At 47.7% G+C, this 27,424-nt stretch overlaps 1 long non-coding RNA gene across 3 annotated transcripts; it reads left to right on the top strand.

The window, feature by feature from the left end:
• The first annotated feature begins 1 nt into the window (after position 1).
• Positions 2 to 27,050, top strand: LOC115087114. 3 transcript variants are annotated; one of them, XR_003855441.1, is made up of 5 exons: positions 2 to 269; positions 544 to 612; positions 723 to 898; positions 10,879 to 11,906; positions 26,897 to 27,050. It is a non-coding gene; the product is annotated as an uncharacterized LOC115087114 (long non-coding RNA). The 3 variants fall into 3 exon arrangements; XR_003855440.1 differs by having other exon boundaries at positions 4 to 269; positions 723 to 919; XR_003855444.1 differs by lacking the exon at positions 10,879 to 11,906 and having other exon boundaries at positions 39 to 269; positions 723 to 919.
• Positions 27,051 to 27,424: the final 374 nt, after the last annotated feature.

Below are 27,424 nucleotides of genomic sequence, written 5' to 3' on the forward strand. Positions count from 1 at the left end.
TTGGGCTTGTTGGGCGGGACTTGTGCTCTGATGTTGCAGTGATTGGCTGCTGCTGCTGCAATGAAGCCTGTCCATAGCAGGCGCACCCTAAATTATTGCAGCAGTAAGTTGACCAGCGCTGTAAACCTTCACACCAGCTGTGGGGCAAACCCAGCACCAGCAGGGCATGCACAAGCCTCGCACCTGGGTAGACCTGGAAGGCCAGCACGATTTTGCAGCTGCCAGCAAGCAACAGAGAAGGAATCTTCTGACTGTGCAGCTACAGCCAGGTATCAGGAGGGGAGGAATTAGTATGTTGGGAGGGGGGGGAATGAGAATGTGGGGGCCACAGATGTGCTCTGAGGGGGGGGGGGGAGGTGCTTGGAGGGGGGAATGAGCATGAGGAAACTGAAGACGAGTTTGTAGGGGGTGGGAGTGGGGAATGTGTGTGGGGGGCCAGGGATGTGCTTGGAGGGGGGAATGAGTGAGAGGGGCTGATGTGTTTTAATTTGTTCTATTCCACTTGATTTCATAAATTTTTTTTCTCATTTCTTCTCCCTGCAGCAGATCACCTTTATAAAAAAAATCCTTATTTCGACAAAAAGAATGCTTGTCCATACCTGCTGACTACAGGTAAAAAATGTGACATGGAAACTTGTAATGCTATATTTTTTTTTTTGTTCTATATCACTTTTGCTTTCATCTAATTTTGCTTTTTTTCCTTTCATTTCTTCTCCCTGCAGAAGATCACCTCTGTAAGAAAGCCTGTTCATACCTACTGTTTCCGTCCTTAGCTGCTACACTATTAAATGGTTTTGATCTACTATGGCTAAAGTAAAGAACTGAGCTAAGTACTGCAAAGCGTGGGAAGAGGAACGTGAATTAAAAGCATGGATTCAGCCTGTTTTCAGCAATGAGAGTAAGGCTATGTGCAAATTTTGTAAGTAAGACATTCGTGCACATCATGCAGACCTTCTGCAACATGCTAAAACAGAGAAACATGCAAAAAGCTAAGCTCCTTTGTCATCTATGCGACTCACAGACATTGGTGTTTCAATTTCACGTGTTGTGGGCTTTTTTTGGGCTTGTTTTTTTTGGAAAAAAGTGCTTATTCTTTCATGAAAACCTGGCAACCCTGACCCACACAACGGGGAAAAAAAGGGGCTAGGGTCTGCCGAACGAACTGTCTAGCAAGTAAACGTGACGTCAGCGTCAGGAGGAAAAGAAAACCTCAGTCACACAAGCACGGAACAGGCCACAATTAAGGATATTTATTTGTTAATGCCTAGCCGATTCAATTTGTTCAGTCCTCCTCCCTCCACTCCACATGTGGGCCACATGTGGGCCTTGCAGACGCATGAGTGCTGTGCGGGGCAGTGGTTTGCATAATTGGGGCGGGTTCTTGAATTCTGAGGAGTGGAGACTTGGGAGCTGAGTAACCAGAACTGTCTCTGTGCTGTTTGCAGTTGAGCTGGTGATGTCCTGCTCTGTTTAGAAAAATCACAAGCCCGGAAGCGGGACCGACACCATGTGTCCATAAGGGCTCAATTTATTAAAGTATTGGGGGGGAGGGGGGAGCTTAACAAACCACTCCCTGTGTGGGATGGACTTTGCCGGTCTTGCTGGGATAGTTGGCTCTTTATTATGCTGCAGGTTCTGCATAACATTGGCAATGGAGGTTGGCCTTAGTCCCCTGCCCCATTTTTTTTATTTTTGGCAGATGCATATGCATTTGAGAGTCCTGAGGTAGTCTATTACTACTAATTAACATTTCTATAACACTGCTCGACATATTCAATGCAGTACTGTACAAGCAAGCTTAAGAGACGGTCCCTGCACTATTCTAAATAGGGAAGCAAGACCAGCAGCTCGCACCCCTTGACCACCACCCCCTCCTCTCTCCCTTCACAAAAAAACGCATGCACATCAACATGGCTTTAAACAACCAGGCCGCAGTTTATTATAAAACACAACCTGAGCCCACCATTTCTTATACATAATACCAAAAACACAATCCCCGCCATCTTGCCCCTCTTCACTTACCACCGCATCCCAATGGTAAGCCTGCTTCAACACTCCCCCCCCCCCCCCCCCCCCCCTTTACCCCACAAGGGCACCAGCGAGGGTAAGCGTGCGGCCTGAGCATCAGCCCCCCCCCTTGCTCTTTAGGCCTTCCCGTGTAGCAGCCCCAAGCTACACGAGCATTCCCCCCCCCCCCCCAATGTCCTTCGCAAATCAATACAATACATTACAACTTCAGGCTCGGGTTTTTCTGCCACAAACAAAGGCAACCCGTTTGCCCTTGTTCCCCCACTGCGGGCATCTTCAACACATTTGCCGTGCAAATCCTTCCTCCAGGGCATTGTTAAAGAGGTCCATGCCTATGTCTGAAAGGTGGATACCATCACTCAAAAAGAAACCCCCCAACGGTTCCCACGACCAAGTGTGACGTACCCAAAACCCCCCCCCCCCCCCCGCTGGATCAACCATTTGGCGATTTAATTTCCTCACGCCGTTACGCCATAAGGACTCCTCCCGATGTCTAATCCGAATTATGATATTGGACCAACCCACTTTAGTACCCGACATCAGGTTCATAATTGTTCTTAAATCTTTCCGCATCTGAGCCAACAATTCACGGCAAGACACCATACTGATGTCATTTCCCCCCAGGTGAATAAGCAGTGTTCGAGGGGGATCCCATCTCTGAACCTTCCCCTGGAGGAAAGAAAGCAATTCACCCCACCGCATCCCCCCTTTGCCAAACCACTGCACTCTCCACAAGCGTGTGTCCATATTCAGGTTGACACCATATGGTCTCTTCATTGCCCTTCGCTGTGCACGGTGAACGAAAGAATGGCCCACGACCCAGGCACATTCCCTATTAACTGCCACCCCATCAGTGTCTGCAAAGCAAAGGACCTTGTTAGCAAACACAAAGAATGACCCTCCCCTCCCCCGTCTCTCTCCCTTACTTCCGCACGTAAGTTTGAAAAACCACTGACCTCCATCGTCCTAACATTTGAATCCTCCTAGCCGACCACCCCAATTTAGCCACCGTAGTCGCTGCACCCATCCGAAACGAATGTGGGGAGAAACTCCTAACGTCCCACCCTAGATCCGCCACCACCCCTTGCAACACGCGAGTAAACTGAAAAATCATCAACTGTAAACCACCCTCTTGAACTAGGAAGAAACCCCGCGTTTTCGGTCGTACCTGAACAAACTCTAGAACGCACCTCACCAGACACGCAGCTCGCCCGTGCTGGCACCAATGAAATCAAAAACCCTTTTCCTGTCTGATCCGTCTTGGATTTCTGAATACACAAGGTGACCCGCCTCTCGTACACCCAAATATCCTGGGCTTGCAAGCCTGTCCCCACTCTACTGCCCCTATAACTGGCAACCAATTCGCTGATCCGCAGAGCCCCAAAAAACACCAAGGAGAAGGCCACGCGAAATAACACCACCTCATACTGTGACCGGCACATCGTAACCAAACGCTCTGCTATTTCCAACAAGTCCACATACCTTATCGGTCGTCGCCTATCCTCTCTATCCCCGCACCCTCTACTCCAACCTCCCAAAACCCGTCGCACCAAGAAGCTACTCACTGGATTTCCCCAACCCCCCAGCTTTTGAAAGAACGCAAAACCCGCTAATTGACAACGTACCAACCCCAACGAGTAACCCTCCCGTATAACCCAGAAAATGAACTGCACTACCTCACTCTCCCTTACTACCCCCCCATTCCAACCCAAAGCCCGCAAAAAACAAGACACAGCTCCTCTGCCTGCTATATAAGATCTCCATGTAGCAGGTGCCAACTATTGTCGAATCAAGTCCCACGTGACGTCATGCCAAGCTGCCAAAGGTTCTCTGGGAAAATTTCTCCCTGCGGAGCTTCGGCCCTGGAGACGTCCCACTTGAAACGAGAAAGAGCATCGGCAAACAAATTCCTGTTGCCGGGCACATGTCTGGCTCGTACAGTTACGTTCCATTTCAAGCATAGGAAAACGAGCACCCTAAGCAGTCTCGACCCCCTAAAACATTTTGCCGACTGCTTGTTAACTACCTGAACCACTCCCAAATTATCGCACCACCACACTACTTTTTTATTCTGCAACCCCCTGCCCATATCGTCAATGCCACAATTATCGGGAAAAGCTCAAGGAATGTTATATTTTTTGTCAATCCCTCTGAGACCCACTCGTCCGGCCATCTTTCCTCGCACCATAATCCCTGAAAATATACGCCGAAACCGCTCGCCCGGCTGTGTCTGAATACAATTCCATGTCCTCATTGGATACTTCCGCCTCCTGCATTATTCGGACTCCATTTAAGGAATCTAAAAAACCCTCCCAGATCCCTAATTCCGCCTTTACTGCTGTAGTAACATGAATGAAATGCCCGGCCTTCACCCCGGCTGTTCTAGCTGACAGTCTACGAATAAAAGCTCGCCCCATGGGTATAACCCTGCATGCAAAATTAAGGGAGCCGATCAAAGATTGCATCTGCCTCAATGTCACTGTGACTGCCCCGCGGACCTGTCCAACCAACTCCTGCAACTGAGCAACCTTGTCAGACGGCAATCGCGACACCATGGCCACAGAATCCAACTCGATTCCTAAAAAAGTCAATCTAGTGACCGGGCCTTCGGTTTTTTCTTGTGCAATGGGCACTCCGAAAGACTTAGCTACTTCCAAGAAGCCGGTTAACTGCTGCTGACAGACGCCAGATTCACCCGGCCCAACGAACAAGAAATCATCCAAATAATGTAACCTATCTGAACAACCGTTATGCCTCATAGCGGCCCATTGGATGAAAGTGGTAAAGGCCTGAACAGAGCGCACTAAACCGCACAACCCATTGGCAAGCAACGATCAACAAAACAACCGCCTTCGAAATAAAAACCCAAAAGCGGGAAACACGAAGGGTGAATTGGCAACAGCCTGAAGGTCGATTCTATATCAGCTTTGGCTAGCAAGGCCCCAGGCCCGGCATTGTGCACCAACGCTATCGCCTCATCGAAAGAAGCGTATTTGACCATACACTTGCCGTGGGATGAAATCGTTTACGGACGAGCCCTCCGGGTATGATAAGTTCAGAATCAGCCTAAACTTGCCCGGCACCTTCTTCAGGATGACCACTAATGGCGATAAATGCATCCTATCAAAAGGCCGAACCTCAAAAGGACCCACCACCCTCCCTAATTGTATTTCCGCCTGCAACTTTGTGCGCTCTACATCTGCCATTCTGTAGGCAGACCTGGCATTCCTCGCTTTACCCCCGGACCCTCATAAGGAATGATAAACCCAACGCTAAACCCCGAACTTAACAAAGCAGCAACTTCTGAATCTGGATAATGCCGCAAGCTCTCGTTTAAAGCTGCAAGCGCTATCGGCGACTCTGCCTTCTGATGCAAAGCTTCATAACTTACCACCCTTGGGAAGGGCAGCGCTCTGGCCTTGGGAGCACTTAGTGGCTGGATGCGCTCCGCCACAGGAGGCACATGCATGCCTGAATTTGCATTCTGGAAACAAGCATGTGAGTTTGTTGAACCTCCAACAGAGGTCTGACCCACTCCCGGAACCTTTGTTTCCCGCTTCGGTCTTGCACATAAACCTGGAACCACGAAAGGAACCCTTGCCTCCCCCTGCTCTAAGGCTTACTGAACTACCAGTCGCCCCTATGCTTCTGGTACCGCTAACAACTTTGATAGTCATCTGTGTGAGCCACAGATGAATATCCTGTGTGCCCCAGGACATAAATTTGTTCCCGGCCATTTTGTCATGGAACTTTTCATCGTAGTTGAGACATGCTCAATCTTCGTAATCCCGAAAAGCTCCAAGTATGCTGTCCGCATAGGACAGCAAAGCCCCATACTGGGTGGGGTCAAAATGGCTAACCACGCTAGCTAAACGCAGAAAATCGCGAACCTAATTGACTATGTTCTTTGAAATTTTTGGCCCACCCCGTCTACCTTCCAACAGCCTAAAGATATTTACGAATTTGCACTTGCGAATACGCGTGACTATGCACTTAGGCACCTCTTCCCACAATTCAGTTAAAGAAGCCAGGGCTGGGTGCCCCATATCATGCTTAGGCCCTTCCACTAAAACTGTGCATTGACTCGGGCCTGCACTGCTTGAGCTCGAGGATGAAGAAGACGAGCTGGAAGAACTACTGACCCGGAAGTGCGCGTGCTTCTCGCTGCTCTATCTTACCTGATCCTGCGTCCGCTACTCCACTTCCCAGATAACCCGCTGCACCCCTGCTCGAAACGTCCGCTGCACACTCCATGGACGCTATCCTACTAGACACTGATCTGTCCTGCCGCGCCCGAAACTCCCAGTCTCTCCACGCCTCTTGTCATGACGTCCCTGGGACTGCATCTTCCTTGGCATCTGTGAAAGGACCCCGTCCCCCAACCGCCCCTGGCACCTTCGTACCAAGGCTAAACCTCGAGCAGTGACCCTGAAAAACCTCCCTGGAAGCACCCCGCACCCTCCCCTCACCGCTTTGATCTAGCCTCAACCACTCGTCTGCAGGAAACAACTCCGCCCCGGGGTGGCCAACCGGGTCCGGTTGCCATCCTCCAAAGCCCTCCCTATCCCCTCCAGTCAATAAGGCACTATCAGCAGAGTTTCCAAGTCTGGAACCCACATATCTCCTTAAAATGTCCGAAATAAGCCCAGCGGTGTGGGCGTCCAGGTGGCTTGGGGCACCCTGATGTGCCATGGGGGGGGGGGGGGGCAGGGCTCGTGGATGGGGGGAGGGGCACACCCCCGAAGCGGGACCAGGCCTTTCCCTAACTCACCCCGCATGCCTACGTTCCAGCTGCTTACCTTTACCCCTCTTCCTGCACCTGGAATCGCGGGGTCTTTGCTCATCAGGGTCCTCTAGGACCCTGAGGCGCTGCAAGTCTCCTGTTGTCGGCGGATCCCCGCTCTCAGAGCCGGGGGGCAGATTTGCCCTGCGCGTATGCCACACGGCCTTGCGCTTGCCGGGACCCATGGCGGGTTCGGAGGGGGGCCGTGACACACGGAGGTCCACCGGCTCCCCCACACCTTCCACGGCATGGCCTGGACGCTCCTCCGCTCCAGGGAAGTCAAGCACAAACACAGAGGCTCCACCCGATGCCTGCATGGCTAACCCGGATGGCATCCTGCCACACGGGGGGGTGAAAGACGAGCTGACACCGCCAGGTAAGGGGGGGAGGGTGCCTCGGGCTCCGGACCGTTCTCTCCTGAATCGCTTCGTGGGGGAGGGGGGCCCCCGGGGGAAGGGACTGGAGCGATGGGACGGAAGCCAAAGCCCCCTGGAGGGGCCAGGACGGGCAGGGGTTCCCCAGACTGGAGCGCACTTACCGCTGCCTATCCCGGGTGCTGGGCAGGCCCTGGGACCCGAACTACGCCGCCCTCCGTCTAGCTCCGTCGGTCGGGCCTCAGACCCTGCCCGGGACCAGACGTCCTTGCTCTCGCCCTCTTCATTGTGTCGCAAACGAACACAAGATACGAGATCCGTTGGACAAACCGCTACCGAATGCCCACAAGGAATCAGCACCGGAGCAGCAGCAGAAATCAGCCGCTTGCTTCACTGTTGATCCCTCACTGCTTGGCTTCGCGCCGAAATCTTTCTTTTACCTAACTGACAACCAGTGGCAAGGCACCAATTCGAAATTGTTGCCATTGCTGTTGGTTACCCCACCCTCTTCCTACACTCCCTGCACTTATGCCCATGTTAATTTCTGCGGCATGAGACAAGCTCGCACCGCCTTCTCTAATGAACACAAACATACAGAGCAAAAGAGGTATGGTATGGACCTTTGTTGTCAGTTTTTATTTTATTTTGCCTGTGAATTAAAATGTTCTAACAATTTTAGTGGAAAAAATGACCTATAGAATAGGGATGTGAATCGTTTTCCATATCGTCTTAACGATAGAAATCGTGTGGCAGGGCAAGAAAATCGTGTTAGGCACGATTTTTTAGTTAAAAAATCGTTAAAAATCGTTTTTTCCGATTAGTGCGCACTAACTCGAGTTAGTGCGCACTAACTGGGACTTAGTGCGCACTAACTGGGACTTAGTGCGCACTAACTGGGACTTAGTGCGCACTAACTGGGACTTAGTGCGCACTAACTGGGACTTAGTGCGCACTAACTGAAAATGATACAATTTGACACTTTTCAGGTCAGTTAAGGTCAGTTTAGGAATGAATATGTATTCCTATTGGCTGCCCTCTTATTTATTCATGTTACCAAGTTTCCCACTGACAGTATATGGGGGATGGGAAATGGAAACAGTTGGTAGCTTGACAAAACAAGTAATGTGATCAGTCAATGTGACTAGAACTTGTGCCCTAACCCTGATACCAGGGGTATTGTGATCTTCCTGCACACAGTGCCCTATCCCTATTAATACCAGGAGTGTTGTGATCTTCCTGCACACAGTGCCCTAACCCTGGCACCAGGGGTGTTGTGATCTTCCTGCACACAGTGCCCTAACCCTGGCACCAGGGGTGTTGTGATCTTCCTGCACACAGTGCCCTATCCCTATTCATACCAGGAGTGTTGTGATCTTCCTGCACACAGTGCCCTAACCCTGGCACCAGGGGTGTTGTGATCTTCCTGCACACAGTGCCCTATCCCTATTCATACCAGGAGTGTTGTGATCTTCCTGCACACAGTGCCCTAACCCTGACACCAGGGGTGTTGTGATCTTCCTGCACACAGTGCCCTATTCCTGATACCGGGGGTGTTGTGATCTTCCAGCACACAGAGCCCTATTCCTGATACCGGGGGTGTTGTGATCTTCTTGCACACATCCCGGTATCAGGGATAGGGCGCTGCATGCAGGAAGATCACAACACTCCTGGTATTAATAGAGATAGGGCACTGCATGCAGGAAGATCACAACACCCCTGGTATCAGGGATAGGGCACTGTGTGCAGGAAGATCACAATACCCCGGAGGAGTGAGGGTCAGGCAGCTCTCCCCTGTCTGTGAAGCCAGCCTCTCACTAGTAATGCAGGGAGGGAGCTGTCTCAGACTTCACCATCCTCCCCCCCCCCCTCACCCACACACCATTCACTAGCTGGGACATGGGGGAAGTCAGGAGTGAGGGTCAGGCAGCTCCCCCCTGTCTGTGAAGCCAGCCTCTCACTAGTAATGCAGGGAGGGAGCTGTCTCAGACTTCACCATCCTCCCCCCCCCCTCACCCACACACCATTCACTAGCTGGGACATGGGGGAAGTCAGGAGTGAGGGTCAGGCAGCTCCCCCCTGTCTGTGAAGCCAGCCTCTCACTAGTAATGCAGGGAGGGAGCTGTCTCAGACTTCACCATCCTCCCCCCCCCCCCCTCACCCACACACCATTCACTAGCTGGGACATGGGGGAAGTCAGGAGTGAGGGTCAGGCAGCTCCCCCCTGTCTGTGAAGCCAGCCTCTCACTAGTAATGCAGGGAGGGAGCTGTCTCAGACTTCACCATCCTCCCCCCCCCTCACCCACACACCATTCACTAGCTGGGACATGGGGGAAGTCAGGAGTGAGGGTCAGGCAGCTCCCCCCTGTCTGTGAAGCCAGCCTCTCACTAGTAATGCAGGGAGGGAGCTGTCTCAGACTTCACCATCCTCCTCCCCCCCCCCCCTCACACACACACCATTCACTAGCTGGGACATGGGGGAAGTTAGGAGTGAGGGTCAGGCAGCTCCCCCCTGTCTGTGAAGTCAGCCTCTCACTAGTAATGCAGGGAGGGAGCTGTCTCAGACTTCACCATCCACCCACCCCCTCTCACCCACACACCATTCACTAGCTGGGACATGGGGGAAGTCAGGAGTGAGGGTCAGGCAGCTCCCCCCTGTCTGTGAAGCCAGCCTCTCACTAGTAATGCAGGGAGGGAGCTGTCTCAGACTTCACCATCCTCCCCCCCCCCCTCACCCACACACCATTCACTAGCTGGGACATGGGGGAAGTCAGGAGTGAGGGTCACGCAGCTCCCCCCTGTCTGTGAAGCCAGCCTCTCACTAGTAATGCAGGGAGGGAGCTGTCTCAGACTTCACCATCCTCCCCCCCCCCCCTCACCCACACACCATTCACTAGCTGGGACATGGGGGAAGTCAGGAGTGAGGGTCAGGCAGCTCCCCCCTGTCTGTGAAGCCAGCCTCTCACTAGTAATGCAGGGAGGGAGCTGTCTCAGACTGGTATCAGGGATAGGGCACTGAGTGCAGGAAGATCACAACACCCCTGGTATCAGGAATAGGGCACAGGTTCTAGTCATATTGACTGATCACATTACTTTTTTTGTCAACTACCAACAGTTTTCATTTCCCATCCCCCCAACCATCACCTCAGTTGGATCCTTGGTAACATCAATAGATAAGAGGGCAGCCAGCCAATAGGAATACATATTCATTCCTAACTGACCTTTACTGACCTGGATAGTGTCAATAATTTGTATCATTTTCTGTTAGTGTTCCTGAGTTTCCATTTCCATTTCCCATCCCCCCAACCATCACCTCAGTGGGAACCTGGTTAACATCAATAGATAAGAGGGCAGCCAGCCAATAGGAACACATATTCATTCCTAACTGACCTTTACTGACCTGGAAAGTGTCAATTTGTATCATTTTCAGTTAGTGCGCACTAACTCGAGTTAGTGCGCAATAACTGGGAGTTAGTGCGCACTAACTGGGAGTTAGTGCGCACTAACACGATTTAACGATTTTAACGATAAATCGTTAGAATTTCTATTGTATTGTGTTCTATAACGATTTAAGACGATATTAAAATTATCGGACGATAATTTTAATCGTTGAAAAACGATTCACATCCCTACTATAGAACACATAGGAAAAAAATCAGTGGAAAAGTAATTTTGTTCTAACATTAAAATTACCAGGCAGGCTGAAGTTTGGGCCCTGCTGGAGCCGGAATATCATCCCCAAACAGCGCCACGACGTAAGTGGGAGGAGCCCCAAACCGATACAAGAAGCGGCGGAGTTCGCTGAAGTTTGGGCCCTGCTGGAGCCGGAACATCATCCCCAAACAGCGCCACGACGTAAGTGGGAGGAGCCCCAAACCGATACAAGAACCGGCGGAGAAGCGGCGGAGTTCGCTGAAGTTTGGGCCCTGCTGGAGCCGGAACATCATCCACAAACAGCGCCACGACGTAAGTGGGAGGAGCCCCAAACCGATACAAGAACCGGCGGAGAAGCGGCGGAGTTCGCTGAAGTTTGGGCCCTGCTAGAGCCGGAACATCATCCCCAAACAGCGCCACGACGTAAGTGGGAGGAGCCCCAAACCGATACAAGAACCGGCGGAGAAGCAGCGCGCCGCCAAAGCCGCTCGCACCCCTTAGGCGTGCGTGGCTTGGTCCGGCTTAGGACGGAGGAGGCCCAGAAGTTTATGTGCCCGGACATCAGACTAGAGGGGGAGGATTTAAAAAAGCGTTTTGTGAGCTGCAACTCTCCAGTCCTGATTTCCAAGATTTTGGTCTTTTTGGTAAAATACTCTGCAAATTAAATGCCTCATAAGAGGAAAGGAAAGGTCCGAGTATATCCACCGGACTCGGATCTTTCGACAGGACAGAGGTTAATATCTGAGTTTGCATCTTCCTCACCTATAGTGAGTGTCTCAACCCCCGCTGGTGAGCAAGCGAGAGGAGCATCTTACTCCCCTGGGGAACTTTCGTTGAGCCCCCCAACTCCAAAAACACTGTTGAGAGCTTTGCCGCAAGACAGAGTCAGAGGAGCCGGGGCTTTACTGGAAAACACCGGTAATGCCGGGCTAGGTGGCCCAGAAGACCCTGCCCTGCTTGGGGATGAATCAATACCCCAGAAAATTACTCCGTCGAGAGGCGAAGTAAGAGAAGCAGAAGCTATAATCCCTACAACATCGGGAGAAAGAGGCTTGACTGCTGAAAGTGGGGTAAGAAAATCATTCTCACAGCAATGTATTAAACCAGCAGTTGTAACCCTTGATACAATCTGGGACTTCATGGTTAGGATGTCTAGCCAACTAGACAACCAGGCTTGTTGCTCAAACTGGGACACAAGAACGGGAAAATCAAAAAAGATTTCAGGATTTTGAAGACTCATTAAAGAAAGTTAATGGGGAAATGAATAGTCTCCAAAGTATTAATGCCACTATGTTAGTTGAAAGGGCAAATATGTCGAGGAGACTGGAATCTATAGAGAACTTCATGAGGCACCTTAATATAAGGTTATTAAACTTTCCGATTGTTATGTGAGAGATCCCTTTATTGACCTTCAAAAAATACGTAATGGAGACTTTAAAGATTCCTCAAGATGAGATTCCAGCTGTAAAAAAGTTATTTTTTCTACCGAAAAGAAACAACCCTGTCTCCGGGATAAATATTCAAAGATTGGATTTACAAAATCTAACTGATTACCTTGAAAACTCGACTCCTGAAATTGTGGATAGAGCTGTACTTTTTGTTACTTTTTATGATGAAGCTAGTGTTTCAAAGATAATGAGAAATTACTTTAGAAATAGGTCTGAATTATATTATGGTGGTTCCGTTCAAGTTTACCCAGATTTAGCTAAAAGTACGCAGCAGCGTAGAAAAGCTTTTTTGTTAATGAGATCTGAAACCCAAGCACTAGGAGCCAGTTTCATACTGCGATATCCGTGTAAGTGCTGCCCTCTGCATTTGCGTCGGTTTATGCTTGTGTGCCCAGCTGTGCCTCCAGATTGTGTGCCTAATTGGGCGTACAGGGGTGCTCAGTTGTGTGCGCACACATGCACGCACTTATTTATGCGCACTATGTGAAGCGTCCTGGTGGGAGCTCAGACTGTGCTTTGATCAAGGCACAGTGTTGAGTGCCTAATTTTTGCAGGGTGGACACAGCTGGGTGCACTCTCATCAGACGCCTGTTAACATGTTTTGGCAGACTGATGGCACCCCTAGCAAAAAAGCCTAAATGCTTTCCCTTTGAGTTGCTTGTCATATTCAGGCATCCCAGCCTGGTGTTCCCTCTAACGTGTGTCAGTGCTGTTTGGAGACTCAGGGAGAATTGCCTCTGCCTGATTTTACTAAGACTGGTTCTTCTCAGCTTGTTGCGGGAATGGAAAAAGCTGCCAGAGGTGTCACCTGATTTTGGGGCTCTTCTAACTGGTTCATCAGCAGGGAAAGGTAGCTCAGTGGGCACAAGTCCGATGCCTCCTGGTTTTGGCATGGAACCCTCTGCCTTTTCTTGAGTAGAATTTTTTTCAAGTACTGCAGGCCTTTCTTCAGGCGCTGTTCTTGGCCCCAGGCAATCTTAACAGGTGGGCCTTTCTTCAGGCGCTGTTCTTGGCCCCAGGCAATCTTGACAGGTTAGGATCGCAGGCTGTGGATTCCCGCATGCCTGGTGCTGTATCTAAGCGTTAAGAGTACACCTAGATCAGCTGCGGGTCTCCTTGATAGGGACCAGATGGCATGGATGATAAAGTCGATCCTTACTCCCTGGAGGATGGGGAAATTCCTCCAGGATTGGAGCAGTTTAGAACTATGTTGCGTTTCTTTCATAGAGATGAGTTACCGGCTCTGATTTCCCAGATTTTGAAGATGCTGGGAGTACCAGGGGCTGAATCCATGTCTGAGCGAAGAAAGATCCCATTTTGATTCCTTTGCGTAAGGCGTCATGTTTCTTCGCTGTTATGGAGACCATTCAAGAATTGATTGATCTTGAATGGGGCGCCCCGGAAGCTAATTTTAAAGGGGGCCGAGTCTTGGAAGGGCTGTACCTCCTGATCCAGCTGCAAGAGAGCAATTGCGCTTTCTAAAAGTGGATGCGCTTGTGTGTGCCATTACCAAGCGGACGACTATCCCCATAGAAGGGTGACCAGATGAACAGGACAGAAGAATTGAGGCTTTTGAAGAAATGGCAATGAATCTGCAGATAGCTTGTTGTTCCCTGGTGGCTCGCTCTTGTTTACTTCTCTCTCAGGAGGTCGATGAATCTGGAGTAAATTCCAGGGCAGTGATGGAACCAATTGCCGCCTTTTTGGCAGATGCAGGCTGCAATTTGGTCTGCACTTCGGCCAGAGGGGTGACTTCGGGAATAGTGGCCAGGCGTCAGCTAAGGCTGAGAAATTGGTTGGCCGATACAACCTCAAAGTCTAACCTTATGCAATTGGCCTTTAAAGGCTCACTCTTGTTTGGGAGCAAGCTGGAGATAATGGCCAATAAGTGTGGTGAGTCTCATGTTCCTTGGTTACCAGAGGATAAGAAAGAGATGCCATGCTCCTTCAACATGAGAGGTCATACTAGGGGATTCAAACATTTTCAACCCTACAGAGGAGCAGCCTTTTAGAGGACTCGACCTTTAGGAAGGTCTCAGTCCTTTTGTCCCAGGCAGCCCAGATGGGGCACAGGTTCGGGTAGTGGAGCCCCCTAAGCCTCCCAATGAATTTGTGCTGACCCACCCCTGGGAACAGGAGAAAGGGGGTCACCTTTCTCTTTTTTTTATCAGAGGTAGGTCAAAATCATGTCAGACTAGTGAGTTCTGGAGGTGATAAGAGATGACTGTGCACTGGAGTTTTGCAGTGTTCCTTGGGATGTTTTCATGGTGTCTCCCTGCAGCTATCCATAAAAGAGACAGGCAGTGGAGTTTATGTTGTCAAGACTCCTCAGCGTGCAGTCTGTGGTTCCAGTACCTACATCTCAAGAAAATACAGGCCTATATTCCATTTATTTTGTTGGGCCCAAGAAGGAGGACTCTTCTCACCCCATCCTGGGGAGGAGCCGGCTGTCGTGGTATGTGTGGGCACCAACGACATAGGAAAATGTGGGAGAGAGGTTCTGGAAGCCAAATTTAGGATTTTAGGTAGGAAGCTGAACTCCAGAACCTCCAGGGTGGCATTATCTGAAATGCTTCCTGTTCCACGTGCAGGTCCCCAGAGGCAGGCAGAGCTCCAGAGTTTCAATGCGTGGATGAGACGATGGTACAGGGAAGAGGGATTCAGCTTTGTAAGGAACTGGGGAAACTTTTGGGGAAAGGGGAGACTTTCTGAAAGGATGGGCTCCACCTTAACCAGAGTGGAACCAAGCTGCTGGCACTAACTTTTAAAAAGGAGATAGAGCAGCTTATAAACTAGAACAAGGGGGAAAGCCGACAGTCACTCAGCAGTGCATGGTTCAGAGAAATGTATCCTTGAAGGATACTAATGAAACAGGAGAGTTAGGGCATCCCAACAGAGAGGTTCCATTAAAAGCAAACATAATCCATATGCCTATATGTAAAAAATCACCAAAACTAATGATTTCCGAATTAGCCCAAACAACTGAAAAGCAGGTTGTTAAAGCAAACAAAAAAACACACTTTGAAATGTCTATATGCCAATGCCAGAAGTCTAAGAAGTAAGATGGGAGAGTTAGAGTGTACAGCAGCAAATGATGAGATTGACATAATTGGCATCACAGAGACTTGGTGGAAGGAGGATAACCAATGGGACAGTGCTATATCAGGGTACAAATTATATCGCAATGATAGTGAGGATCAACTTGGTGGGGGTGTGGCACTTTATGTCCGGGAGGGCATAGAGTCGAATAGGATAAAGATCATACAAGAGACTAAATGCTCAGTAGAATCTATATGGGTAGAAATCCCATGTGTGTTGGGTAAGTGTATAGTGATAGGAGTATACTACCATCCACCTGGACAAAATGGTCAGACAGATGATGAAATGCTAAGAGAAATCAGGGAAGCAAACCAATTAGGCAGTGCAATAATAATGGGAGATTTCAATTACCCCAATATTGACTGGGTAAATGTAACATCAGGACTTGTTAGAGACATAAAGTTCCTGGATGTAATAAATGATTGCTTCATGGAGCAATTGGTTCAGGAACCAACAAGAGAGGGAGCTATTTTAGATTTAATTCTTAGTGGAACGCAGGATTTGGTGAGAGAGGTAACGGTAGTAGGGCCACTTGGCAACAGTGATCATAACATGATCAAATTTAAACTAATAACTGGAAGGGGGACAATAAGCAAATCTGCAGCTCTAACAGTAAACTTTCAAAAGGGAAACTTTGATGAAATGAGGAAAATAGTTAGAAAAAAACTGAAAGGTGCAGCTGCAAAGGTTAAAAGTGTTCAACAGGCTGGGACATTGTTTAAAAATACAGTCCTAGAGGCGCAGTTCATATGTATTCCACACATTAAGAAAGGTGGAAGGAAGGCAAAACGATTACCGTCATGGTTAAAAGGTGAGGTGAAAGAGGCTATTTTAGCCAAAAAAAATCCTTCAAAAACTGAAAGAAGGATCCATCGGAAGAAAATAGGATAAAACATAAGCATTGTCAAGTTAAGTGTAAAACATTGATAAGACAGGCGAAGAAAGAATTTGAAATGAAGTTGGCCATAGAGGCAAAAACTCATAATAAAAACTTTAAAAAATATATCCAAAGCAAGAAACCTGTGAGGGAGTCGGTTGGACCATTAGATGACCAAGGGATTAAAGGGGCTCTTAGGGAAGATAAGGCCATTGCAGAACGACTAAATGAATTCTTAGCTTCCGTGTTTATAAACGAGGATTTTGGGGAGATACCAGTTCCGGAGATGGTTTTCAGGGGTGATGAGTCAGACGACCTGAACGAAATCACTGTGAACCTGGAAGATGTAGTAGGCCAGATTGACAAACTAAAGAGTAGCAAATCACCTGGACCGGATGGTATGCATCCTAGGGTATTGAAGGAACTCAAAAATGAAATTTCTGTTCTGTTAGTTAAAATTTGTAATCTCTCATTAAAATCATCCATTGTACCTGAAGATTGGAGGGTGGCCAATGTAACCCCAATATTAAAAAAAAAAAAAGCTCCAGGGGCGATCCGGGTAACTATAGACCAGTGAGTCTGACTTCAGTGCCGGGATAAATAGTAGAAACTATTGTGAAGATCAAAATCGTAGAGCATATAGAAAGACATGAATTAATGGAACACAGTCAACATGGATTTACCCAAGTGAAGTCTTGCCTAACAAATCTGCTTCAGTTTTCTGAAGGAGTTAATAAACACGTGCATAAAGGTGAACCGGTAGATGTAGTGTGTTGTGTTGGGGTGTTTAGTGTGCCCTTGGGCCTCAGCCCGACTCCAGACAGATCCAGGACTGAACCAAGGGTTGGCGACGTGTCCCAGCATGGCAGAACACGGTCTTACCCTCTGCCGGGCCTGCAAGCTCCCAGCGCCAACAACATGAAGATGTTGGTAGGAGAATGGTCCTCTGACCGTTCCGAGCCCTTTCGGACCTGCCGCTTGGATCAGCATGGAGCAGCAGGCCGGCCTGAGGATGAGGGCAGACGGAGGCCTTGACACGAAGACATGACACCAAGGTTGATGCGACGGCATCACAAACGAGGGTTGAAGCGAAAACATGACACCAAGGCTGTTGAAGACATGACACCAGAGCTGTTGAAGACATTTATTTTATTTATTTATTTAACAGTTTTTTATACCGACCTTCATAGTAATAACCATATCGGATCGGTTTACATTTAACAGGGAATAACTGGAGTAACAATTCAAGTAAACGAGAGCTAAACAATAGGAGGGAATAAGTCAAAGTTACAATCAACAGGGAAAGAGAACTTGGAAGCTTGCGACAAGCTGGAAGGAAGATAAGGCAGGAGAAATATAAAGTGTTACCGTAGAGTGTACGGTTAGATGCTTAATAGGTGCTTTAACCTGGAAGAATCAGAGTCCATTCTTGAGTGTAAATGCCAGGTCGGGTAAGAGTGAGGTCAAACTAGTGAATGTCTGGTGGATCGGTGAAGGCTTGGAGAAAGAGCCAGGTTTTAAGTCTTTTTCTAAAAGTTAAAAGGCAGGGCTCCAGTCTGAGATTTGATGGGATGCTATTCCAGATAGATGGGCCAGCTATCGAAAAAGCTCTGTCTTTGGTTGTAGAGAGGCGTGAGGCTTTAGTGGAGGGAAATTTCAGAGTGCCTTTGAGAATATCCCTAATTGGTCTATTGGAGGAGTGGAGTTTGAATGGGATTTCCAGGTCAAGTTGAAGATGATGATGGATGGTTTTATGAATTAAGGTGATTGATTTGTATAGAATTCTGAAATGAACTGGTAACCAATGTAGGTTCCTGAGGATGGGTGAGATGTGTTCGCCGCAGCTGGTACTGGTCAGCAATCTCGCTGCCGCGTTTTGAATCATCTGCAGTGGTTTGGTAGTGGATTTGGGGAGGCCTAGGAAAAGGGCACTGCAGTAGTCTATTTTGGCGAATAGTAGCCATTGCATCACCAAGGCTGATGCAATGGCATCAGAGACGAGACGAGGAACTTGACAAAGTCCAGACGAGATGAGAAGCTGGGCAGGTAGACATTGGCACTGTCTCTCAGGGCGCCCTATTCAGCCCACCTTCACGGGCGGACCCAATGGGCTGGTCGCAGACCACCCTGTCCCACTGCGCGCCCTACACAACCTGAGGAGGCTGGTCACGGACCACGTGGAGAGCGCGACAAACGCAGGAGAGGATCCAGTCAAGCTGGGACGATGACGAAGCTGATGTCATCCGACGCTCCACAAAGACTGGCAGGATAAGACGGCTCAGGAGCACAGGACACCAGTCCACTGCCGGCATCTCCCATGACGGCCACCCGTCACCCGGAGATCCACGGCCGGCAGAACAGAAGGCTCCAGAGCAAAAACGAACACCAAGGAGGACTAGAACACCAGGAAGTGAGACATCAGGATATGAAACACCATGACACCTGGACGGGGACATCAGGCAATGAAGACATGGCATGACAAGACGAGACGAGGAGCTCCACGAAGAAGACAGAAGACCTGACGAAGCTCTGGCAGGCAGGAACCTCCAGACAGAAGTAACTCCGATGCAAGGCACAGAGCAATTGCAAGACTAGCCCTTTTATAGGGCTGCAGCAGGAAATAGTCACAAAGGTGGGGCCCAGGGCATATCCGGCCGTGGGCCCTTTAAATATAGAAGAGAGGCGCAGCCGTGCACCTAGAGGAAGCAGGAAGCAGCAGGACCGTGGACAGCGGTCCTGCACCGTCGTCGAGGACGCAGGGCTGGGCCTGGAGACAGGCCCCAAAGATGGCAGCGGCTCCAGCCGCTGCAGGAGGCCCCGAGGGCGGCTCCAGCCACCAATCCAGACAGGGGCTTGCGGCCTCTGGCCGCGAAGATGTGTGGGATGTAGGCGGCAGCTCCATGCCGCATAGGAAGCCAGAGAAGTCCGCGGCTCTGGACGCGGTGAAGCAGGACACCAAGGGCGGCCTCCGGACCGCGTGAAGGAGGAAAGTCCGCGGCTCCAGCTGCACCGGAAGGCCCGACTTCGGCGGCGTCCAGCCGCATCTGGTAGGGTAGTATGGGGGGAAGTTGAGTGCCTGCTCATGGGGATTAGCTCCGCGGGCAGTGTTCATAACATAGTGCATTTGGATTTTCAGAAGGCGTTTGACAAAGTCCCTCATGAGAGGCTTCTACGAAAACTAAAAAGTCATGGGATAGGAGGCGATGTCCTTTCGTGGATTACAAACTGGTTAAAAGACAGGAAACAGAGAGTAGGATTAAATGGTCAATTTTCTCAGTGGAAAAGGGTAAACAGTGGAGTGCCTCAGGGATCTGTACTTGGACCGGTGCTTTTCAATATATATATAAATGATCTGGAAAGGAATACGACGAGTGAGGTTATCAAATTTGCAGATGATACAAAATTATTCAGAGTAGTTAAATCACAAGCAGACTGTGATACATTACAGAAGGACCTTGCAAGACTGGAAGATTGGGCAGATGAAATTTAATGTGGACAAGTGCAACGTGTGGCATATAGGGAAAAATAACCCGGGTGCTCCTCTCTGTCATTGTGATATAATTTGTACCCCGGTATAGCACTGTCCCGTTATTAGGAAGGGAATGGTTAATAGAACGGAAAATGTCATAATGCCTCTGTATCGCTCCATGGTGAGACCGCACCTTGAATACTGTGTACAATTCTGGTCGCCGCATCTCAAAAAATATATAGTTGCGATGGAGAAGGTACAAAGAAGGGCAACCAAAATGATAAAGGGGATGGAACAGCTCCCCTTGGAGAAGAGACAGCTGAGGGGGGATATGATAGAGGTCTTTAAGATCATGAGAGGTCTTGAACGAGTAGATGTGACGCAGTTATTTACACTTTCGAATAATAGAAGGACTAGGGGGCATTCCATGAAGTTTAGCAAGTAGCACATTTAAGACTAATCGGAGAAATTCTTTTTTACTCAATGCACAATAAAGCTCTGGAATTTGTTGCCAGAGTATGTGGTTAGTGTAGTTGGGTTCAAGGAAGGTTTGGATAAGTTCTTGGAGGAGAAGTCCATTAACTGTTATTAATCAGGTTTACTTGGGGAATAGCCACTGCTAAAGATTGCATCAGTTCACCAACTCAAACGTGTAAGGGAAACCTTGTGTGGTGATAATTTTGTCCGGAGGTAATTGATGAGGATAACCGATTTTGCAGTTATCCTGTCTTTGTCTATTATTCTTTTATTAAAGTCAAAAGATATTTTTTATTTTGTATTATTTTTCTTAAAATCCCTTCTCCCCTGCTGCTTTTCCGACCCACTGTTAGTCTTATGTCATACTTATCAAGGTCGTCGCCTTTATTGATGTCTCATGGGTACGGAGCTGCTTGTCCGACACGGGCCATGTTTCGGCACAAGGTGCCTGCTTCAGGGACTATGGGAGAATGTGCTGTGTCCTAAATGGGTTCACAGCATTCTAAAGTCCTTTAATATAGAAAACAATTTAGTTCAACATCACTTACTCTGTATCACATTCATTCTTAATTCTCTAATTCTCACCCACCTTTTTTGAAAAACTTACTTGTCAAAAGCTTCTGCTAACTTCTCGTGCGACGCCTTCTGTGTCTGCCTGGGCGTCTACTCAATTCTCACTGCTTTTAAAGCCTGACTGGGGAGTCCACCGCCCTCTCTGGCCAGAACGAGGCTATCTCAGGTGAAAACTATAAAACTCGTTAGTTTCGTTCTAACTCATATTTATAATATTATGTCTTCATTTAAATCAAACTTGAGTATATAAACATCTTTGCTACGTAACTTTTGTAGTGTTAACTTGTACTAACGTTGATTTCAGAAGTTTCACATAATTACTTTTGGGCAGCTTTAGGGGACCTGATGGAGAACTTCATCTGATCTGCAACACGTATCGTTCTTGTCTCTGGCGGACCTAGTGGTGAACTTGTGCGTGCCACGTCCGCTCCTACTGTTTCTGACGTAATAGGTATCAAAGATAGTGGGCGTGTCCTGGGCGGGGCGCTTGTGCCGCGCCGCTTGGTAGATTAGCCATCCACAGTCTTCTTTTCTTTAAAATTTAATCGGGTGCTATGTTGAATTGCTCAGATGAGTCTTTACAGCCTCATTGAAGTATCAATTTACTTATATCATATTCTCTCTGAAATGCTCCGTTTCGAGCCTGATATTCTCTGCTCTTAATACTTGTAGTAAGCATTCTTGAATGTGGCTGACAAACATGTGTGCTTCACTACTTCATGTCTGTAAGTGATATCTTGATTCCACAATATTACTCTGATGCAGTGCTCCCAGTATCTATGTGAATGTGATACTGGCTATCAACTCCTCCTTTTTTTATTTTATATATTTAAGAGTTGTTGCTAACCTAATAGAAAACTAATACCCACTGATCTTATGAACCTAAGCTGATATTACGCTATAATCGAATTTTTAGTTCTCTATCATTTTTCACAGTGTGGGGAGACACAAAGACAGGATAACTGCAAAATCGGTTATCCTCATCAATTACCTCCGGACAAAATTATCACCACACAAGGTTTCCCTTACACGTTTGAGTTGGTGAATTGCCTAAAAGGGAAAGAGGTTGGTTAGTGACTAAAGATTGCATCAGTAGCATGGGATCTTCTTAGTATTTGGATAATTGCCAGGTTCTTGTGGCCTGGTTTGGCCTCTGTTGGAAACAGGATGCTGGACTTGATGGACCCTTGGTCTGACCCAGCGTGGCAATTTCTTATGTTCTTATACCTTTAAGCCGGATCCACTGGAGTTAGCAATCTTGTTGTGATCTATTCCTCCAGAGGGGAGGAGTTAGCCATCTGTTCAGAGTTGTTAGGGTTAGACTGCGGAGTAGCAATCTTGTTAGGGTCAGCTCCTGTAAGGGGGCGTAGTGACCTGAATGATTCATTCCTCAAGAGACTGGGCTGAAGACACAGGACAGTAGGATGGAATATGATGACAGGAACTGGAACTAGAAACATAGGAACCAAAAACAAAGATGCTGGTTAACTCGTACCTCGTGGAAGCAGATTGCCATGGCACTGAAGCAGTGTCAAAAGGTGCCTTTTATAGGCCAACATGTTGACGTCATCTTGGGATGCTGCAGGGCTTTTTCCCACTGCGGGCCTTTAAATTAAAGTAAGCTGCACACGTGCACCTAGAGAGCCTCAGGTGTGGATGGTGGTGTCCACTGCATGTCAGCGGCATCACCACGTCGAGGGGCGGTTGGCACGCTGGGACCACCAGCTGCATCCTACTGCGTGACTGGTACCCAGCCTGAAATGCAGGAGCGGCAGTCCAAGGCGTGTCCAACTGACCATCAATCATAACAGTAACTTGCAAAAAGCCTACCAAATTTATTGATTTGTATTTATATGCCGCTAATACTAAAACCCTAGGTGGTGCACAGTTTGACATTCATAATAAAAAATAACATCAAAGCAAGCAAAGACACAATAAACACAGATTCAATTTTGTAGAGATTCTCCAATCTAATTCTTCTGTTATTTCATAAAACTGAAAAATGACTGGCTCATCAGGAAGATTTTTTTTCAGTTCTGTTATGTTTAAACTGTGAAAAATATATGCATGTTTACAATCAGAAAAAAATGGTAAAAATACATTGTCAGACTGAACTGGCAGAAGTGTGAGGCTCAATTTTCAGTATCCCACAGTATGAATTTCAAGTAGCTTTTACTGTTGAACAGTGGTGTTCCAATTAGTCAACACTTCACAACAATGTGCAAACATTTGTAGAAAAAGCATAAACAAGCTTTTACTCCCAAACAGAAGGTATATCAACTAAGTCCCCCGACACGGCCATGTTTCGCCATATGGCTTCCTCGGGAGGTACCATGCTGAAGGGAATACAGCAGCATTCGCAGCAACACCTTAATGCATCCATCTGGCGAAACATGGCCGTGTCAGGGGACTTAGTTGATATACCTTCTATTTGGGAGTAAAAGCTTGTTTATACTGTTCAAAAGTAATTCAAACTGTGGGATATTGACAGTTGAGCCTCACACTTCTGCTGGTTCAGATTATACCTTCTTATGTGAGGTCACTATTCATCCACCTTGATTTTGTTTTGTCTTAAAGTATATTGTCAGCCATAGACTGGGTCCCCTGAAGGATGCAATTATGTTCTTTATAGGGCTAAACTAATAAAGAAAAAAGTTTGCTTAAAAAAACAGTTTAGAAATGTGTGGATTGCTGGAATGCTGCACACGATACACGTGACCAGGGCCAGAATTAACCTCTAAGTACCTCAAGTCCTTCCCTTCCCTCCAAGCATGCGGGGAGCTGGGGTGAGAGTGAATCTTTCTCTGAACATACATCCCACTGAACGGGATGTCTACTCCTTTGTCCCGGCAGTACTTTCTTACAAGTACTGCTCAGCTTGAGTGGCAGCATCCTGTTAGACCCACTCCCTTAAAGGCACAGGGGCAGGATGAGGGTGATTCTTGTTTACATCCATCCGAATGCTGCTTGCTTGCAAGCTTTTGCATTTTTAAGAGATTGGGTCTGATGGGGCACTGCCGCTGAGGCTGAGCAATGCTTGTGAGAAAGTGCCGCCCGGACAATGGAGGAGATGCTACTTCCAGCCCAGTGCCCATAGGCAGTGAATACAGCCCTCTACTTCACCTGGTGGAAAATCCGGGCCTGCATGTGACATATGTTTCAATCTCGATATCCGGTTGAAAGGCAGATCCTGTGGCTTTTGTCTTCTAGCCCTTCACCCTGTGTAACAATGGGTCCTTAACTTTTTGGTAAAGCTTTTTGTTTACGGATTCCCTTGCTTGACTCTTTTTCAGGTGCTCTTTTTGGAAGATACATTTCAGGGCTTGTTATACTTTTGATAGTGATTCATGATAGAGCATCAGCTAAAACCATGGCAATAAGTCCAGCTGTGTTGTGAGAGTCAAAGTGTGCTACAAGATAACACAACTGTCAGCAATTGTTCCCTGTTTCATAGGTCATGGGATAGTGTTCTGCACATTGCATTATATACTTAATATATGTTTGCTGCTTCTGGATGGAGCTCACCATGAGATCTATTTACTTTATATCCACTGTGTCCCCTTTTGGAGCTGCTGCTTTACAGAATGAGCATTCATTGCTTGCAAATGCTAACTACAGCACAAAATTAGAACATAAATCATTACAGAAGCCTAAAAATATCTAAGGCAGGTCTGAAATCTGCCACAGGTAGGCACCAGAGTACCACATAAGGATCATTTGGTAAATAATTCTGTTGATACATGAGGATCAGGACAGAAAGGTTCATAACATAGAACAAAGAAATAATAGTGATACGTAAGGCCCCAAAGCTATGGCAATTGTCGTAGAATTTTCTTCACAAGGTCGGTGAATGGACCTGCTTCCCATTAGCAATGCAATGAATGTAGTATATGGAGAAGTTGTGAAGGAAGGGTAAGAGACCACAGTGATAAGAGAATTGAAAAGAAAGGAGACGAGGTGTAAGAAAGGGAATGAGAGATGTGGAGACATAGGGAGTGAAAAACAAAAGGATAGACTGGGGGGGGGGGGGCAGTGTGAAGAAAGGTGATAGGAAAGAAGTAATTTTGGGAAGAAAGGGGAGGCTGTAGTGAGATGATGGCATAAGAGAAGAGAACACAGCATCCCAAACAGAACTAATGGAGTCTACTCTCCAAGATACTCATCTGCACATATACATTGATCCTCTTGGACTTCTTGACATTCCTGAAAAGTTACACATGCACGTATACGCATACACACACACAATCGCATAAGCCCACTTTTCTTCCTTCAGGAAACGGGCTAAAAACACGGAACAGTGAAAAGTTAAAGAAAACATAATTATGCCATACACAAAAGAATTTGGCATACTTTTTTTTTTTAAAGACTATTTATTAATTTTGGATTTTTTCATAAAAATGGACTTGTGGTTCTGCACATTGCCATGTGGGGAGATCTGGGTTTAATTCCCGAGCCCAGCTTCTGCTCCTCACACCAACTAGTGCTGTGGAAGTGGGGAAGGAGTAATCCCAGCTGTTGCTCAATAGTGACACCTATTGGGCAGACAAAGATTATACAAGTGCCAAGTTCTGAAGAAAGTTGTCTGTGGCCCCTGACCAAGGATTGACATTGATGGAAAGGCAGACTACTTATCCAGGTGAGAGCCTTCACCCTTATATACTCCTTGCAGCAATGCAACGGTGAAAAAGCAAGGCCTAGAGAAAGTCCTATCAGGGTGGCATCTTGACTATGATATCAAGCCTTTGTAATTTATTCTGCCTTCGTAGCTGACTGCCCCAGCACCAGTCTGTTTGGATTAGTTGTTGTCGGTTCTTTGAAGATCCTCTAAGGCATACTATCATTTTTCACTGCACATCTATAGTTCACATCTGGTGTTTCTCATGTAATTATTTGCTTTTGCATTTCCCATAACCCGCTCAAGACTTCTTATCAAGGCAATAACAGTTCTTGGAAATAAGAGTGTATGCAGTTTGACCTGAATACAGTATAATATAGGCAGCCAGGACATTAACACACTCACATCCACCCCCTTTACAGAGTTAAATAATACACTAACAACAAATTGGAATTGCAGGGCCACAGCTTTAAAACATAATGCAGGAGGTGCCAGAGCCAGATGTCTAACATTAGGTAACTTCCAATAACCATCCGCCACCATCCAGCAAGATGATCAACACTAGCTGCCCAGCTAGTAAGTTCCGAAAGCCTTACTCAGAATTGTGACCCCCGCCACCTCCCAGCAAGGAGCCGAGCCAGTAACCCCCCCCCCACACACACACACACCACCACCACCCAGCAAGGAGCCCGTAGAAGACAATTGAACCCAGTTTTCCCCAAAGTAGAGTTGTAACAGGAGCGAAGCTTAACAACAAATTAAATAAATCTGCCCCCCAAGTGGCTCGGGCCATCTGCCTCAAGAAGAGCCACCTCCCAGCTGCGACAGCACAAACCCCCATACAACAAGGAAACAAGGGCGGGTGGGAGGGAAGCGACCCTAACAGCTGCAGAGATGCCGGTCGAATGATCCCCGACTGACATCTCACAGCTCAAACCCTGCCCCTAACCACTGAGTCACCTACCAGGGAGCCAATGGCTCACAGCCAGCACATCATTTGAAATATAACAGCTGGCAAGCCGGCGGAAAATACCATCAAAGTTTATGCCAACCCACCCCCTCCCCCTTCCCCTTCCCCCCCCCCCCCCCACCCCCAGCCCCTGCTAGGAATCTAACTCGTGACCCACTTCGCCACACCCCCCCATCGCTAAACCACGCACCGTGGGCCTGCTCCCTAAGTGAGCCTGGCACCATATTACTTTGGCCGACCGGGCACAAGGCCCAGTCGACCTCCCAAATTCAACAAGGACAGACATGAAAGGGAATTTTTCAAATGTGGAATATTTTTTCTTCATTGATAGTATTTAGCCATTTTTTATTTTTTTTTTGTATTCTTCAGGTTACTTTTTAACTCTTGCCTTTCCCCACTTATGTTTTATATGTTTCCCCTCCTACCCCACTGTTAAAAGCATCTCAGTGTAGGAAAGACCTGACGTTTTCATTGTTGTGGATTTAGGATTAGTAAAGTGTTGTTTTTCTAACATTTTTCTTCTTTCTGACAGCAAAACAAGGGACTCCATTGTCTATTGATCCTTTCCATGGGCACTAAATGGGAGAAACGAAACAAATGCTACTGAATAGAATCTTAGTAAAAAAAAAAAAAGAGAGAGAGAGAGAAAGAGATGGCCTGCTCTGCATAGAACTATGTTAACACCTGCTATACACTTCAAAACCATTATGATGATTCACAAGGCCCTACATAACATCGCTCCTCTCAATTTAACTTTTCAACTTCAGCTTCACACCTCCAAGAGACCGACAAGAAGTGCGTACAGAAATATGCTACGCGCCCAGCCAGCAAAATCCTCCCTGAGGAAACGCGCACTATCCACAGCTGGCCCCATACTCTGGAACTCGCTCCCTCTAGACCTTCGCCTCGAACCGTGCCACATTACTTTCAAAAAGAAACTAAAGACTTGGTTTTTTGCACAAGCTTTCCCAGGAATCTAAAAGCCGGAAGAAAATAATATCAGCCTGGTCTCTGACCCAACTCACCTTATGTACATTTTTTACTGTATATTGTATATTTA

This window comes from Rhinatrema bivittatum, chromosome 1 (genome assembly GCF_901001135.1).
Source record: "Rhinatrema bivittatum chromosome 1, aRhiBiv1.1, whole genome shotgun sequence".
Taxonomy (NCBI): domain Eukaryota; kingdom Metazoa; phylum Chordata; class Amphibia; order Gymnophiona; family Rhinatrematidae; genus Rhinatrema; species Rhinatrema bivittatum.